Source organism: Herpailurus yagouaroundi, unplaced genomic scaffold (assembly GCF_014898765.1).
Source record: "Herpailurus yagouaroundi ecotype Mexico unplaced genomic scaffold, PumYag 190, whole genome shotgun sequence".
In the NCBI taxonomy this organism is placed as follows: domain Eukaryota; kingdom Metazoa; phylum Chordata; class Mammalia; order Carnivora; family Felidae; genus Herpailurus; species Herpailurus yagouaroundi.
In genome coordinates this window covers 17171796-17188517 of record NW_024412421.1, presented here as the reverse complement: position 1 = coordinate 17188517, position 16722 = coordinate 17171796, and the positions used below count along the sequence as shown (strand labels likewise).

At 38.7% G+C, this 16722-nt stretch overlaps 1 long non-coding RNA gene across 4 annotated transcripts in view; it reads right to left on the bottom strand.

The window, feature by feature from the left end:
• The window catches only part of LOC121045395 (uncharacterized), a 467047-nt gene that overhangs the window by 446705 nt on the left and 3620 nt on the right, over positions 1-16722 (bottom strand). For all 4 annotated transcript variants that reach the window (XR_005797730.1, XR_005797732.1, XR_005797731.1 and 1 more), the window contains exon 2: positions 14299-14382. This is a non-coding gene — a long non-coding RNA (uncharacterized LOC121045395). The remainder of the gene's footprint in view (positions 1-14298; positions 14383-16722) is intronic.

Here is a 16722-nt window from a genome sequence, read left to right as displayed (position 1 = left end):
TCATCCTGAACTCAGCTTCTTTGCCTGTAACAAAAGTAGAAAGAATAATATGTACCTCATAGGTTGTAGTCAAGACAGAATGATAATTAAATGAGAAGAGAACATAAAGTTTTCAGTAAACTATTGAGATATTAGCTATCCTCTTTCTTCAACCACCTGCAGGGTATTCCTGTTTGCCAACTACTCCAGTTTCTTGTTTTCGTTATGGGAGCCCTCTCTAAAAGAAGATGATACAAGCCTACACTGTTAAACTTGAGTAGCCAGGTGAACTGCTTTCGCCAGTGAAATGCGGACAAAGTGATGTGTCGATTCTAAGCAAAAGCAGCTTGGTCCATCATGCCTTGCTGTACTCCAGGTCATAACAACCAAAAGAAGACCCCTCTATTAGCACAGGTCCCAGAGTGAAGAGGACAGAGGACAGAGCTATGTCTGAACTTCAATCAACATGCAATATATGAGAGAGCAATACACATCCATTTTTTGGGTCACCTGGGTTGGGATACCTTTACTATCACAGTTTAGTTTATTATCACAGCCTACCTTGACTAGTAACACCACCAAACCAAAAAAAAAAAAAAAAAGAGCAGAAGAAGCATGTAGTATGTTGAGGTGAAGACAAATGTAAACCAAAAGAACAAAAAAGCCATACTTACTTAGAACCTAAGTAAGGACAAAGCTCTTTGTGAGTTAGTAAAATTATTTATAGATGCTCTTTGTCCTCAAAGAGATCTCAGTCCATTATTCAGCATATGTTGTTATAAATTATCTCTTTTCCATTCACACGAGGGAAGATGTTCTCTGACCCGGAAACATGAAGGAGATGTCAAAAAATGTCCTTTTGCCAAAAGGGTGTGGAGTGTGAAGAGGGATTTTTTTTCTCATTGTATCCACATCTTATTCTACATATAACCCAAAGTGACTAGCTCACTGCAGTGTCTGTTATTGTAGAAAGACAAAAAGCAATTCCACGAGCTATTTTAGTTTTCCTAATGGAAAAACTAGATGCTGCAGATGAAAGAGTTATTAGAAAAATAAGTCTTAGCTTTTCTATAAAAGCATCCAAAATGTGCTGCACATCTTGGCCAGTCCATCAGCACTGTGAAGGTGTACATTAACAAATAGGATCTTTAATCAAAATATATCTTATATTTAAATATCTTTTTTTATCCCTAGAAAGTAGTCAAAGAAGAAAAAGACAGAAAAGACACTTAATGTTGAATGAACATGCTTCAGCCCAATTTCCAATGAACCCTGCTCCCAATGACAGATAGAAGCCCCGTGTCAAGAAGTCACCCAGGCCATTCACTGCATTCCGTTTCCTCTCCTCCCTTGTCATTTCTTCTTCTTCTTTTGTTCACATTTTTAATGGGGATAAAATATATGTAACATAAACTTTACCGTCTTAACCAGTTTTAAATGTACAGGGCAGCGGTGTTAGGTATATTTACATTGTTGTACAACCAGTCTCCAGAACTTTTTCATCTTGCAAAACCGAAACTCTATACTAATTAAATAACAGTTCCCCATTTCCTTCTCTCCATTCCCTGGCAATTGCCACTCTTAGTTTCTGTCTCCATGAGTTTGGCTACTCTTGATAATAGTGTGTAAGTGAAATCACACAGTATTTGTCTCTTTGAGACTGACTTCACTTAGCATGATGTCCTCAATTTCTCTCCATGTTACACCATGTGTCAGACTTTCCTTTTTAAGGCTGAATAATATTCCTGTGTGTGTGTGTGTGTGTGTGTGTGTGTGTGTGTGTGTGTGTCACACATTTGGCTTATCCATGCATCAGTTGATGGACATTTGGGTTTTGCTTCCACATTTTGGCATGTACCATCTCTTCTTAATTTTCACTTTGTGTAGAACTTCAGCACAAGACAAAGTGAGTTTTCTTTTCCACTCCCAGTTGCATCTGGGCAGAGCTAGAAGAAGAAATCACTGGGGCATGTGTCTTGGGCATAAAGTTTAAAGGGTTCCAAAAACACTCATCAATCAAGGCCCACAGTATTTCAGTGCCTTCTTTTAAAATATCAAAATTTAGGGGTACCTGGGTGGCTCAGTTGGTTAAGTGTCCAACTCTTGATTTTGGCTCAGGTCATGAGCTCATGGTTTGTGAGATCGAACCCCAAGCAGAACCTGCTTGCGATTCTCACTCCCTCTCTTTCTGCCCCTCCCCCACCTGCTCTTGCTGGCACTCTCTGTCTCTCCCTCAAAATGAATAAACAAACATTAAAAAATAAAATAAGATACCAAAATTAATGCAAAAAATTCATGATAGGCAAAGTATCAAAATTTTAAGAAAGAAACAAGAACAGTATATCCACAAACTGTACACAGCCATATTAGAGTCAGAAGCAAAAGAAAAAATTAGTAACACTGATCCTGCCTTTACTTAAAATTTGCCATTATGTTAATCATGGAAATTTGCATTACTATTTTTTAATTATGTTATTAATGTTTTTAATAATTAATTAATGTTTTAATTAATTATGTTATTAATGTTAAACATTATTTACCTTGATTACTGAGCTTTTTGGTAGCTCCTTTAGGTAATGTGATATTGGTGACAAGTGTCTCACTTTCTCCACCCTAGTCCCAGCCCTGTCAAACAGATTAGACTTCTGTGCTTATGGTCCCCATTGGCTTTATAAAACCAGATCAGGCCAAGTAATAGCTCCTTTATTATTATCTATCTAAATCCGAGAAATGAGCCAAGTTCCAAAGTGTAAGTTATCATCAATCTGGCCTATGATCCTGTCAAATATATCATTTTTTGAAACACCCCTTCTGGTGAAAATAAATTTTTCATGGCCAAATTAGTTTTGTAAGTGATCAGTCGAACAGAGCTAAACAGATATTACTTGAGAATGTCTAGGAATACATATGCTGGATGTGCCCATGTATACTGATGTGACAATATATTTTATGAATCCCTGAGGTAGGTGGCACCTGCAGTATTTTCATATTTGAGCAAGAAAACACCATTATTCCAGGGCACTGCAATGCGGACATCCAGTGAAATTCCTAGACAATCGTGGGGACGGGATCTCCATAAGGTCTCTTTGAGAAGATGCACACAGCTTAGGTAAAGGGAAATTGATAACAGGCATGCTGACACCACCTAAAAATGGTGTTACAACAGAAAGTTGAATATAGCTCAATTGCCACTCTGGGAAAATAAAGTTTATGTTGCATGATTTAACATCCTCCTGTTGTTAGATAGCATACAGCTTCATGTAGAATAGAATAGGAGAAATGTGATCATCCACAACCCTTTTAGAGCTGACATACTTTCATTGACAGAAAAATACTATTTTACTAACTTTATTTTAACCTTGATAAGATCATCATTAAGAGTTGAAAGACAGGGTCAAAGCTGGCTTTTCAAGAAGGTGGGAAAATGAACTGAAATTGATTGATTTGAAGGCATGCAAAAAGGCTTCGCTTTCAACACTGCAATGGTGAAACCCATTTCTCTGGGTGAGGCAATGCAGAGGAGTTTCCTTTTATTAGATACTGGCAGATCAGCAGTCTTCAAGACATCCATCATAAAGAGTAGACGAATTTCATTGGTTGCTCTCCATATGCCAGACACCACACTAAGCACTTATGTGGATTATCACTTTTAATGCATATGGCAGTCTCATGAGGCAGAGACTATAATTACCCCCCTTTCACTCAAGAGGGAGTTAGGTTCAGTGAGGTTAAGTCACTTACCAAACTCACACACCTAGTAAATGATAGAGCTTGGATCAGAAGCCAGGCTGTGTGGCTCAAGTCTGCTCAAAACCACTGGAGGCTAGAACCTTAAAACCTTTGTCTTCTAAGTATCAGCAGGCATTAAGCTCACATCCAGCTGGCACCAAGTTCAGGCGGGAATACAACCATTCTGGCTAGGGCCAATGTAAATAATGCTATCTCTAGGGAATGAAAGAGCACCTGAAGAAAGCAGTGGCAGGACTGTCAGCATCAATATAAAACCTTCAGACTTTTCATGAGCATAGTAGCCCAAGAGAAGACAAGGAAAATCACTCCATGCCAAGGTGGAGTGACCATGGTCAGGGTATCACTTCCTAGGAAAACAGAAGGTGAAATCTACTTCAACTGCATCATAGCCACAAACTTCCAGAGAGAGAAAGAAACTTAGCGGTGAATGATTCTAAAAACCTGTCTGTGGCAAAGACATTGACTCTTCTCCCAAAATCTATGTTCTCCTCCATGTTTCTACATGCCCTTCCAAGAGGATCTCGGGACTAGTTAAGAGCAATGAATCTGGAAAAGATTTAAGAGCTAGTGCATGACCCTTCAGCTTTTCTTGCCTCGTGCAAGGACATAAACATTTCAATGACAGAGGCAAAGATAGAGTATCTGGATTGTTACTGCAAAAAGGACAGCTTCTGAATAATATTCCCTTGTATGTATATACCACATCTTCTGTATCCATCCATCCACTGATGGATATTTAGTTGTTTCCATATCTTGACTATTGTGACTAATGTTGCAACAAGCAAGGTAGTGCAGATATCTCTTCAAGATCCTGTGTTCATTTCTTTTGGATATATCCAGAATTGAAGTTGCTGAATCATACAATACTTGTATTTTTAATTTTTTGAGGAAACTCCACACCGTTTTCCAAAGTGGTTATGCCAATTTACATTCCCACCACCTGGGCATTTGGGTTCCCTTTTCTCCAAATTCTCATGGAATCTAAAAAAGCCAAACTCATAGAAACAGAGAGCATAGTGGTGGTTATCAGAAGATGGGAGGTGGGTGAAATGGGGGGATGTGGGTCAAAGGATACAAACTTTCAGTTATAAGATAAATAAGTTATAATGTATAACATGGCACTTGCAGTTAATAATACCGTGTTATATTCTTCAAAGTTAATTTGCAGTCTACTAAATCAAACTTCTAAACATGGAGCTTGAATCCCTGTCCCTTACAAAACTAGGATATTCTAATTGTTAGTAGTTTTGAAAAATACTGTTAGAAACACTGTTGAATACAATCCCACTCAGCCTTCCAACCGGTTTTCTCTCCAAAGCATAGCATTATAGATATAAAAAGAAACAAAAGGAAACTCACAGATACTGAAGCTAAGTCTTAGGTGTCCTAACATGATATGGCAAGGAGCATGGGTTTGATGACCAGCTTTGCTGTTTACCACTGGTATGGCATTGGGAAAATTATTTAACTTATAAATCTACTTTTTTTTCACCTAGAAATTAGAGCTAAAAATGTCATAGCTGTCTTCTTGATTGAAGTATTGGCTACAGAAATGTGTACACATGCCAAAACTTATGAAATTATACACCTAAGATACATACATCTCCTTGAATGTTAAGTTTTATAACAACAACAACAACAACAACAACAACACCTATTTGGCAGAAGCATTGTTCAAATTAAATCAGACAGCCATGGAGAACACTTAGCATGACACATGGCATCTCTTGGATATCTGGCTACTTAGAAAATATATTATATGTTATTACGAACCATCATCAGAACATCTTCCAAGGTTATACATACCTAACGCCATGGAAGACTTGGTAAATTGACAGGAACTCAGATTATTTCAGATTGTGAATTGTGTTCTTAAGGTGTATTTCTTCAAGTTTTAAGTGCATAAATCCTCTTTACCAAAACTGTTTCATAAAAGAAATTTTATACATACTATGTGAGTTTCTTACAGAATGTTTTGGATTCCGACCTCAGCTTATTCATGATTTATAATTTTGCAAATGGTGCATGCTCTAACACACAATATATATTTTGTTATGCCTTTGCTATAATTAATCAAGCAAAAAATGAGTATTATATTTCCTAATGACAACTTTGTGCCTGCAAAGAAAAACGTTGCCACAATGTTAATACATCTATATGGTCGCCTGCATCAAAATGCACAAGCCTTAATTCTAATTTCAAGCTTTAATTGCTATAGGCCATAATAATAAAGGATTTTTGTAAAAAATACGCTTTGTGTAGGTTTTCTCTTTATGAAATGCAGCGCAGTATAATGATAGATGACACACAGAAAACAGCACGATAAAGAATATCAAGCATTGTAAATGTGTTTGGAGAGAGAGAGATTAAGTTACTACAAATTTTAATTTAGTGGAACCCAAGAAAATACTCTTAACAATGATAGACTTTAAGGCAAAAGTTTTGTTGTTAAAGATGTGTAAAATGTAATATAAACTCTTCCATTGAGAGGATCCCAGGAAATATGAGTGTTTATTGAGCTTCTATTCTGTGCCTTGTTTTGTGTTTGAAATTCTAGGGATGCAGACCATGGGGAAAGCAAGATGCCTTTCCAAAGAAATGTATATTTTGTGGAGGGAATGTTGCCTATAGTTGGGGTTTTGATAAATTGTCAGTCTCCTGTCTCTGGAACTCAGAACAATAGCAATGAGAACAACAAGCTGAGATTGAAAACCTTAAAATAAAATAAGTGATAAATATGACCATCATAAAGAGATAAATGACTCCTGGCAAACAGAAAGATTTGGCTGTAGCCAAGTTGCTTGTATTAACATATCTGAAGTAAAGTATGTCTTTTAAAAGCAAGAGGAGCCGGAGATGAGACAGGTTTACAATGTATCCTAGTAAGTGTAGGAGGTGGGAAAGAGAGGTCAGACATGCCTCTCTCCCCTTTGACAGGGCCAGTCCTCTTACGGGGAAAGCGAACAGGCTAGGAGTCTGAGGCCACTCACAAGTCGGATCATCCCTGTGCTTCTCTTTCATTTGTGAGGCTTCCCAAATCTGTAATTCTAACACGTCTTTTCAGGCAATTCCAAACACCCATGCACACACTTCCTAGACTTCTCATTATTACCAACTTCATTCACACATTTAGTTTCTTATTAGCAGTTGATATAAATTGGCATTCCCATAAGAAGATAGCAAATGCATGTTAAGTATCTACTATTTCCATATAGTTTAAATATAGTTTTGTTTTTATTTAATCCTCTTAACAGCCCAAAAGGTAGGTATCATTATCCCATATTTTATATGGGATACAAAGGTACAGGGAAAGTACTCAGATTCATAACTCAGCCCCCTTTAATAATCCACCCCTCAAAGTAATCCAATGTCATAAAAGCATTATCAAACATTATAAAACTTACTGAATGTGTTTGGCAGAAAAATAAAAGGACTTATATTGCATCTATATGGAAAAACAATTCTCCATTAGACATTCCTCTTCTCTGTAGTCACTTACTAGCTTTGATAACAGTGGTGCCACCTGTATGTGTGATGCAGCGGCCAGGTACAATTTATATCTACCTTGACTCTGACTCCCAATTTTTCATCTCTCAACCATTCAAAATGTTTACACAACGAAAAAAAAAAAATCTGGAGCTATGGTGTCCTTGAGAAAGTAATTTGGGAACCATTTTTATCCACCTGAATGTTTTCTTTCTGTTCACCATTCATTCCACATACTATTTATTTGTTTGAAATACATATGGGACTCCTCTTAGGAGAAATTCTGATGAATGAAGTTGCCTTCATTGCCTTACAAGTAGTTGGGGGTTGTGGGCTTCTGTTCTGTCCAGATCTCTTCCACTTAACATTGAGATAACTCAAGTGTTAGGAAAATGCAATAAATGTTCTGATCAATCACCATTTGGGGGACTCGGACAAGGCTGAATTCTTGAACTTGCAAAGCTAAAGGTCAAAGTCAAAGTTAGTTTACCCTGAGAAGTCACCTGAAGATCTACAGTTAGCATTTCCCCATGATACTACAACCTGACCTGCAATGGGCGTCTCCTCCCATTTACATGGGAAAGGAAAGTAGACAAAGCAACAACAACAACAACCAAAACAAGCAAAACAATCCAGTAGTACAAGACAGAACACACAACATAACTCTGAATTTAATTTTGTGATACACAGGATAGCCTCTCTAGGAGCTTGAGAGAAAACCCCAAGAATCATAGAAGTGAATACGGACTTCATAGCAGTGGTGGTAGCTCTTGAAAGAGAACTGGCTCGGGGCGCCTGGGTGGCTCAGTCAGTTAAGCATCCGACTCTTGGTTTCGGCTCAGGTCATGATCTCACTGTTTGTGAGTTCAAACCCCGCATTAGCCTCCACACTAACGGTGCGGAGCCTGCTTGGGATTCTCTCTCTCCCTCTCTGAGCCTCTTCTGCTCTCTCTCTCCATGTCTTTCTCTCTCTCTCAAAATAAATAAATAAACTTTAAAAAAGAAAGAAAGAAAGATAACTAGAAGAAGCATGACACGTGTAAGAAAATAGTCACAAGAACTTTTTATATGCTCTCCATACATTTATTCCAATGAGGCTGGCGTGTTTGTCTGAATCAGCTCATCCACTTGGGTTCTCTAAGTCCCTTGCAGGAGGAAACTATCCAAATTGCCTAGAACCATTTGTCTTTGGATGCATGTTTAATTTTATTATTTTTGATGTACTGACAATATCTCAAAATTGTCTTATCTTTTATCTTTCAATACTATTCAAGTCTTTCTGCTTATCCTAGATAAGTCCCTCTTGATTTACCTTTTTGAGAAAATGTCTATAAGCCACACAGTCAAACTGATTTGTTCTCATGCAATTGTGGGGCAGCTCTTGTTATGAAGGGTGCAGTGGCCACAGAACCCAATGGATTCATCAGAAAAAGAACTGCAATCTATACACAACGGCTGGAGTGCTACTATCTGGCTAACGCTGCACAGATTGCTTCTTCCCCTAGAGCCTCAGTGCCCTACAACTGCAAAATGAAATTGATAACATCACCTGTTCAGGACTGCTGTGTAGATTAAGTGACACAATATATGCAAAATGCAAAGGGTCTAGCAGAGGGACTATGCACCTGTTCCACAATAGCCACTCTGCAAAGGGTACCTATTATCCAACTATTAATAGTAATTACAGTACTAGTAGTAGTCTCAACATTAATAGAAATAAACTTTGGTCCAAGGCATATGGCACCCTAACTAGACCTCCTACAATTTCTATGAAAATCTGCACTGAAAAGAGATCACGGTCGTGCTGCAATATTCTCCCCTACCCACAGCACAAAGCCCCCGGTGAAATGTGAGAATATCTGTCATATGGACATAGAGTCTGAGTTCCTCTACCTGAAGTGAACCAAAGCTCTCTATTCCGAGGAGCACAACATCTAGTGGCAGAGACCTTTTCTAGCCAGAAACCTTTCTGGAGACTGAGAAGCATTTGCTCTCCCTCCCTGAAGCCTCCATCCGTTAGTCTGTTTTGTACCCCTTGGGGCCAAGCAGAATAAATCTAATCATTCTTCTTCATGACAGCCCTTTAGATATTTGAACAAAATGATCATGTACCCCCAGAGCATTCTTTTCTCCAAACCACACATCTTCAAATCATTTCTTGATGTGGCTCACATTCCAGGGCCCTCAATGTCCCGACTGTCATTGTGACATCCAGGACTTAACACTCTAACACTGTCTGTGGTAGACTACAGAGGGCAGGGAAGCACCTGTTATCTGTGCTGGGTGTTTATCAATGTGGTTAAATAAGTTTCCAATCTCTTTGTGTTGACACTTATCAAGTGTATGATGAGTGAAAATATCCAGATCTATAATGTGTGACTATCTGCACAGGTAAATTGTGCATGTGTTTTTGCACACATTTCTCTCTCTTTCTTTCTTTCTCTCTCTCTTCCTTCCTTCCCCACTTCCACTAGAAAAGTTTCAATATCATGATCATGTTATGAAAATTAGAAGAGTCTACATGAAAACTGCTTAGGACAGTGCCTGACCCATGCAAGCACTAAATGAACACTAAATATTATTCTTATTTTTTCCTCACATGTACCATGAAAGGTTCTATATATGATATGCATATATCTGTGGATATTCCCAAGTTATGATGAAAATATGGCCCCTACCCTTAATGAGTAAAAGCCTTGGGAAGATTTTTTTTTAATGACTATGCAAGGACTGTATCAGAATTGGGCACATAGCACGTAGAACATGAAGGAACAATATTAATTAGTACTGTTGCTAGGAGAAAGGAAGGGGCAAGGAGGATCAGGAAATTTTTCTGGAGGACAGGATACCTGAGCATAAAATTTACAGCTATACTGGAATTAGCTAAAGCATGCATGGGGAAGCTTGTTCCCAGCAGGGGGAAGGAGGTATTCAAAGACAGTGATGGTATGGGCATTTGGAGACAGGCAGAGTTTGACAGGTGTTCGTGCATTTGGCTCCAGGACATAGATGCATTATATGATGTTAAATGTCCAGTTTATAGGAAGTGTTCATCCTATCAGACTGAATCCTTGTCAGTTCATATCTGAGAAATACCCACATGTACTGGCATGAGAAAACTACATGTAGACACCCAAACTCTACAATGTCTAAGCTTCATCAACTTAGACATACAGCCCATTACCTAGCATTGCAGTTTCCCATAACAGGTGTAATGAGACTGAGCAATAATATGGGGAAGGCACCTCCCTCCTACTGACTGATTAGGATGTTGCTGCCTTTACCGCTATGGGTGTTTTCCATTTAGGATATGATATTTGAAACAGATATTGGCCAAATAAAACACATAAGTATCCTAGAAGCCACACTGTTAACAAAAGTAAAGTAAAAGATGTTTCTCATGGAAAAGAAATTACTGGGTGTTGGCATGAGAATGAGGGGTAGGACTAGGAGGAAGGGGATAGAGAGAGAACTGACTATTTTCAGCTGCTCTCCTGCGTTGAAACCATACCTCCATGTAAGTGATGGTTTGGCTAAATCTCTGTATGTCTTCTACCAGAATCTTCCGTAAATACACAAACTTTTACCCAAAAAGATAGCTGTACTTCACTTTGTACATCTGCCACATCCTAAACAGTTTTATCTGATGATTGATTATTTTGTAGCACATCTTCCAATGTTTGCTTCCGTGACTCATCTGACTTAAAGAAATTAGACTGTCTGGGTGCATTTTTCCCCTTCCGTTGATGTAAGCAAAGCTATAGGAGGAAAGCACTTTACACTGTAAATACACATGGTAAATTTTGCTTCTTTTGATAAACATTTCTTAGTCAATCAAGACTTGCTTGTACTAAAGACTAAATGATGAGTGTATGTCACAAAGCAGAGAACTATTAATGAAATTTGGGCCAGTTAATGGATTCTGCTTTTACTGTTTTTCCTTCATATTCTATACCAAAATCTCTTTTGAGGAGCTGGCATGACATGTGGGATTTTTTTTTTTTCTTCTTCTCTGTCATCTCTCTTCCCATGCATCCTTCTTCAAACATCTTCATTGGCAGTAAAGGTTAGCACACATTTATTGAACCTACCATATGTTTGTGTGCTTCAGATTCAGTGATGAAGTATCAATAATTATTGGTCTCTAGATATCTCTCGCAGAGAGACAGGAGTGAGACAGGCAAACACGGGATAATATAACGTGGCAAGATCAAATTATACACAAGATTGTCTGTGGCAGGGAAAGGTCAGGGGATCTTATCTGAAATGTTTGATGCCTTAGCACAGTTCTGAAAAATGTCAGATAATAAGGAATAGGAGGCAAAGGAGGGGGGGAGCAGAGGGAAAAACACATTCACTGAATATTTACTATTTTCTAGGCACAGTGAATTGTCACTTTTCTCACTTAACAATAATTCTCTGAGGTTACCATTTTACAGATGTGGAAACTGATGCTCACAGAGGTAAAAAGATTGCTCACGGCCAGTAAAGGCCATAAACAGGATTCAGACTTGGGAAGTTCAATTTCCAAGCCCATTTGCCATGCCATGGAATTCTGCATCTTCCCCTGAGAAGAGCAGAGGAGGAAACAGGGGTGAGCAATGGTGTGGACACTTAAGGTAGGAAAGACAGCAGCTGAAAATCCTTGGGTTCCACGAATAGCAAAGAATTGTTGACAAAAGGTTCTGAATGGCAACATGAAGGCATCTGACTGACCTCCACACTGAGCTCTGGGGTAACCGCAATGCCTTTGTTTATCTTCTGGCCATTACCACTGCTCCGTGTCGTATTTAACCTGTGTTTCAGAACAGGCCTCCAGTGGACACAGGGTCAATATAAATGTATCCTTTGGACATAGTTTTGTAAAACTATGCCTAGAGTGACTGTAATCAGTAATCATGGGCTTTTAGAGGGAAACAGGAACGTAGACATCTTTTGGGCAAGCCTCCTTATTCTACACAAAAAGAAGTGGCTCAGAGATAGGCAAGTATTTGTCCAAAGTCAGAGTTCAGAACACAGGTGTTCTGCTCCCAGCAGAGTGATATATGTTTTTAGCTAATTAAATATCAGCTGACACTGCCTTCCTGACCCAGGAAGTGATTTGTGGCCACAGGAAAGGGGAGCAGCCTAGTGCCCAAAATGGGTTCGTGGAACTGCAGTCTGGGGACTCTTACTTCCCACACCCAATCTCATACTCACACACCTGGTCATCCTGCAGATTCTCTTAGGCAATAATAAGCATCTACATCTGTCCAATTGGCTGAATCAGTCATATGAGAATGATCCTTGACATCTTCCTCTCTCTCACCTGCCATAACCAATTCAACACAAAGTCCTGCTTCTGTTTCCAAAACACACCTACGGCATGCATCCCTCTTTGCTGCCATGGCATATCCCAAGCCCGCAGCCCTCTCTCCTGGTTAACTGCAATGGATCACCATTCAGCCATTCGTGCTTTCGTTGGCTCACAGCCAAAATAGTCTTTGTCAACAAATACAATCCGAGCACTTCTGCTAAAAAAAAAAAAAAAAAAAAAAAAAAAAAAGTCCACATTGCCCATTGCCCTTGGGGCACAATTTTCTTTTCCTACAAAGCCCCGGATTATTTTTCTCTGTGCACTTCCTCAAAATACATTAAGCATCAGGCTTATGAATCTTCTTTAGGTCCTCAAATGCCCCAAATCCCACCTTGCCTCAATGCTCTTACACAATCTACTCCTTCCATGGAACACTCTCTCCCTATACTTACCCTAACTCTTCTGCATACTTTAACTCTCAGCTGAAAAATAATACCTTTAACAAAAATTTCCCTCTCCTCCCCTTACTATCTCTCCCATATAAATTAGTTCTTCAGTGAGAATCCCTTGCAGACTGTGAGCAATTACATCACATTTAATTATTCATTTATTAGCAAACTGTTTGATTCTGAGTAAGCTGTTCAATTCTCTGAGCTTTCTCGTTCTTGCCTATAAAATGGGCATACTTTGTAGAATAGTTGTAAGGACCAGAATTAAAGCACTTAATAGGCATTCAATGAATAGCTACGAAAAGTGTTATTCTTAAATTTTACCCATAGCCCAAAACAATACTCTGTACAATAAAAATCAATCACGGCTTAAGACCCAGAAGTAAGGTGACTATCAATCAGAATAGAGAGATTCTTCTGGAATACTGTTTCCAAGAAGACTCTTAAGCCATCTGTGTATATGTCACCTGTGCATTCCATTTTGACCTACCTGTGCTTTATGGAAACACCACCATTAGCTTTTTGCCATGAAACAAGGCCATTGAAAAGGGAAAAGAAACATATACAACGGGATAAAACACTGAAATACAGCTTATGATGCGGAAGTTCATCTGTCTTAAGCTGAGGACTCTAAAGAAAGATTTTTTTTTAAAAGGCTTTCTCCATTGGGTTACAATGATTTCTGCCTTCTCCTTCTCAACACAGATAGTCAATGTTTCAACGTTCATAAAAACTGGAACACAGAGCTATCTTGAATCCTGTTGTCCAAATTGTAGACTATTTGCAAAGCAATCCAGTACCAATCTTGAATAGCATTTCCAATGGTTCTCCTAGAGCACAAACACATTTAAATGCGCCTATTCACAAGTTTAAAAAAGAATGTAAATGTATGCACATATGAACATTGAAATAGCCTTCTGTGAGGCAGTTTAATAAGCCAATCTCTTAGTCCATACAGCAAACAAACTAGAATTAGAAATCAGAAGCAGAACTGTCATTATGCATACCTGTAATTCATTTTAAGAAATTCGTATGTTCCAGAAAAGTTGTCTGCACCCCACCATTTTTTAAATTGGATTATATTTCTAACAACACTAAAGGAAGTAGCTGTTTTAACTAGCATTCGAATGATACCTTTGGTAAAGTGAAGAATCATTTCTGTAATATGAATAATTGGCATCATTAAATTCACTTTGTAAACAAGGGATACTTGTACCATGTTTAGATTCAAGCAGATGATCCATCTGCTCTTGGTTTGGGGATTCATTCATTCAGTTAGCATTTTGCATGCATTTGCTATTCATGTATTCATTCTACAAATATTTACTGAGTGCTTACCATATGCCTGGCACTGTATTAGATGCTGAAGATACAGGAATGAACAAGAGAGGTGATATCCTTCGTCCTCCTGAAGCTTGTACCCTAGTGGGGCAAGGTGACAATAAAAAAAGAGGTAAATAAAAACATACAGTACAATCTCAAGTGGATATACGTGTTAGAAGAATTGAGCAGTCTAAGGGGATAGAAAGGGATGGGCTGTAGGGGGCTAGAGTGTTGGGTGGGTGCTTCGGTCATGGAAGAGCAAGGGAAATCCTGGTTAAACAGGCGAAATGAAGGAGCAAGCCAGGAGAAAGACTCAGGGCAGGGTGCTTCAGGCAGAAGGGACAGCAAATGCCAAGGTCCTGAATTGGGAGTATGTTTGTAGTTGAATAATAGCAAAAAGCAAAGTGTGGCTTGAGTAATCCAGGGAGAGATGGGAAGATCAGCAAGATACTTAGGAGCCAGCCCATGATGCACTTTCTAGACTATGAGGTATGCATGAGGCAACTGTTCTTAGCACCAGTAGGGGCAAGGAATAGAAGACTCCTAGAATCCACAGATTTCTGCCCACCATGGAAAGGGACAGTTCTACAAACAGATTAACATGTGTATATCTTTTCTCTTACATCCTCTTTATTCCTCTCTTACCTTCACTGCTTCTATTGCCCTTCCCTCCCTCTCTCCCTTCTTTCCTTTCACCCTTTCATGAATATTTATTTTGTACCTATTGTGCCTAGGAATCTGATGGATGCTTACTTTCCTGGGTCTAGAGAAAAGTTCTCCCTTTCCCCTACATACTCCCCATTCACATCAGAATTAGAATCTGTTGCATGAGCTTCTCCACTGGGATAACTTGTGAGTCAAACACATAGGTTGGAATCCTAACTCCAAGACATACTTGTTGTATTATATTGGGCAGTGCATATAATTTTCTTGTTATGTCAATTCTCTAATCTGTAAAATAGGGATAATAATACATACTTTGATGGGAGGTTTTGAAAATTTCTAGTTTTATATATACACTGGTGATTGTTATTATGACATTATTATAATATACACAATAATGTAATAATAATTAATTATTATAATAAATTATTATTATTACATTACTATTTCTTCCTTTACAACTTGAACCTTAAAGTTAAAGGAAGGACATGGTTACAGGGTTTGGTATGAGGCTGAAACTGTCTTCTGGTTCCATCTCTTCTAATGTCCTAGAATATTATATTCCTGATTATAGGATATAACCCATGGAATATGACAACCCAGGACAACCCAGCATGGATGAAAGTTGTTTGTGCCTATGGGAGATTGTATTAATGTCCCCAACTCTTCACCCTTCTCTGTATTTTTGCCAAGCACTTTTTGCCAAGCACCTCGAAGTTTCTCTCAATAAAAAAGCAGATTATGTTTCTCCACCCCTTGTCTTTCCATCTGACCATGTGGTATGCTTTGGCCAACAAAATGAGGTAGAAGGGACAGTTTCCAGTACTAAGACTAAACCACAAGAGGCCATGCATCTTGCTGTGTGACATCTTGTGCAGTTGCTCGCGCCATGAGAATATGCCCAATCTGGTCCCAAGAAGAGGATGGGAAATACAGGAAGCTGAGCTATTACCATAGCCTAGCCCAGTCTGGACCAGGCAACCCCAGCTGGCCCACAGATGAGAAAAAATAACTGTTATTTTAAGCCACTGGCATCCTTCATAATCTAGTATTATTATGGTGATATCTGACTGATAAGCTGCATTAATTTAATCAAAATATTTATTAAGAAACATTATCAATTAATCCAGCATATTTACTGGACATCTATATTTAACACACGAAGTACTGTGTGATACCAGAAGGGTATCAACCTTGCCCTTAGGGAACTTATAGTCTAGGTGAGGGAGGAAAACAAACAAATGCTACTGCTCAGAGTAGAAAAAGGTATTTCAGGGAAGGAGGTTGCCTAGAGTCAGGGTTTAGCAGGAGATGATTGGCTGAGCACTCCTAGTGGTGGAAAGGGGAACTGCATCTATGAGAGGCTCCTATTCTAAAGAAGAGTAGAACTGAAACTCCAGAATGTGAGCTCTGGAAGAAACCTCTGCAGAACTTACCTTGGGTGAGCTCTCATTTACAGCCAGTCTCTGAGAAAGGGAATGACTCACTCAGGGTGACTCAGTGAATTTGTGGCAAATCTAGGACATGAACCCAAGGGCACCTGCCCCCAAGTTTGGCACATCTAATTCTAAAATGACCTTAGATAGGTCTTACAGTGTCAGTAAACTTTGAGTTGCCCTAATATTCTTGGCCAGAAGTTTTATTACACATACGATTTAAAATAAGATTAATCTCCACAATTATTATAATTCATAATTGTAACATGCTTCTTTCTTGCTCAGGCCATTTAAGGTATGATAGTAATCAGACCTTGTAATTAATAACAGTAATTAATAC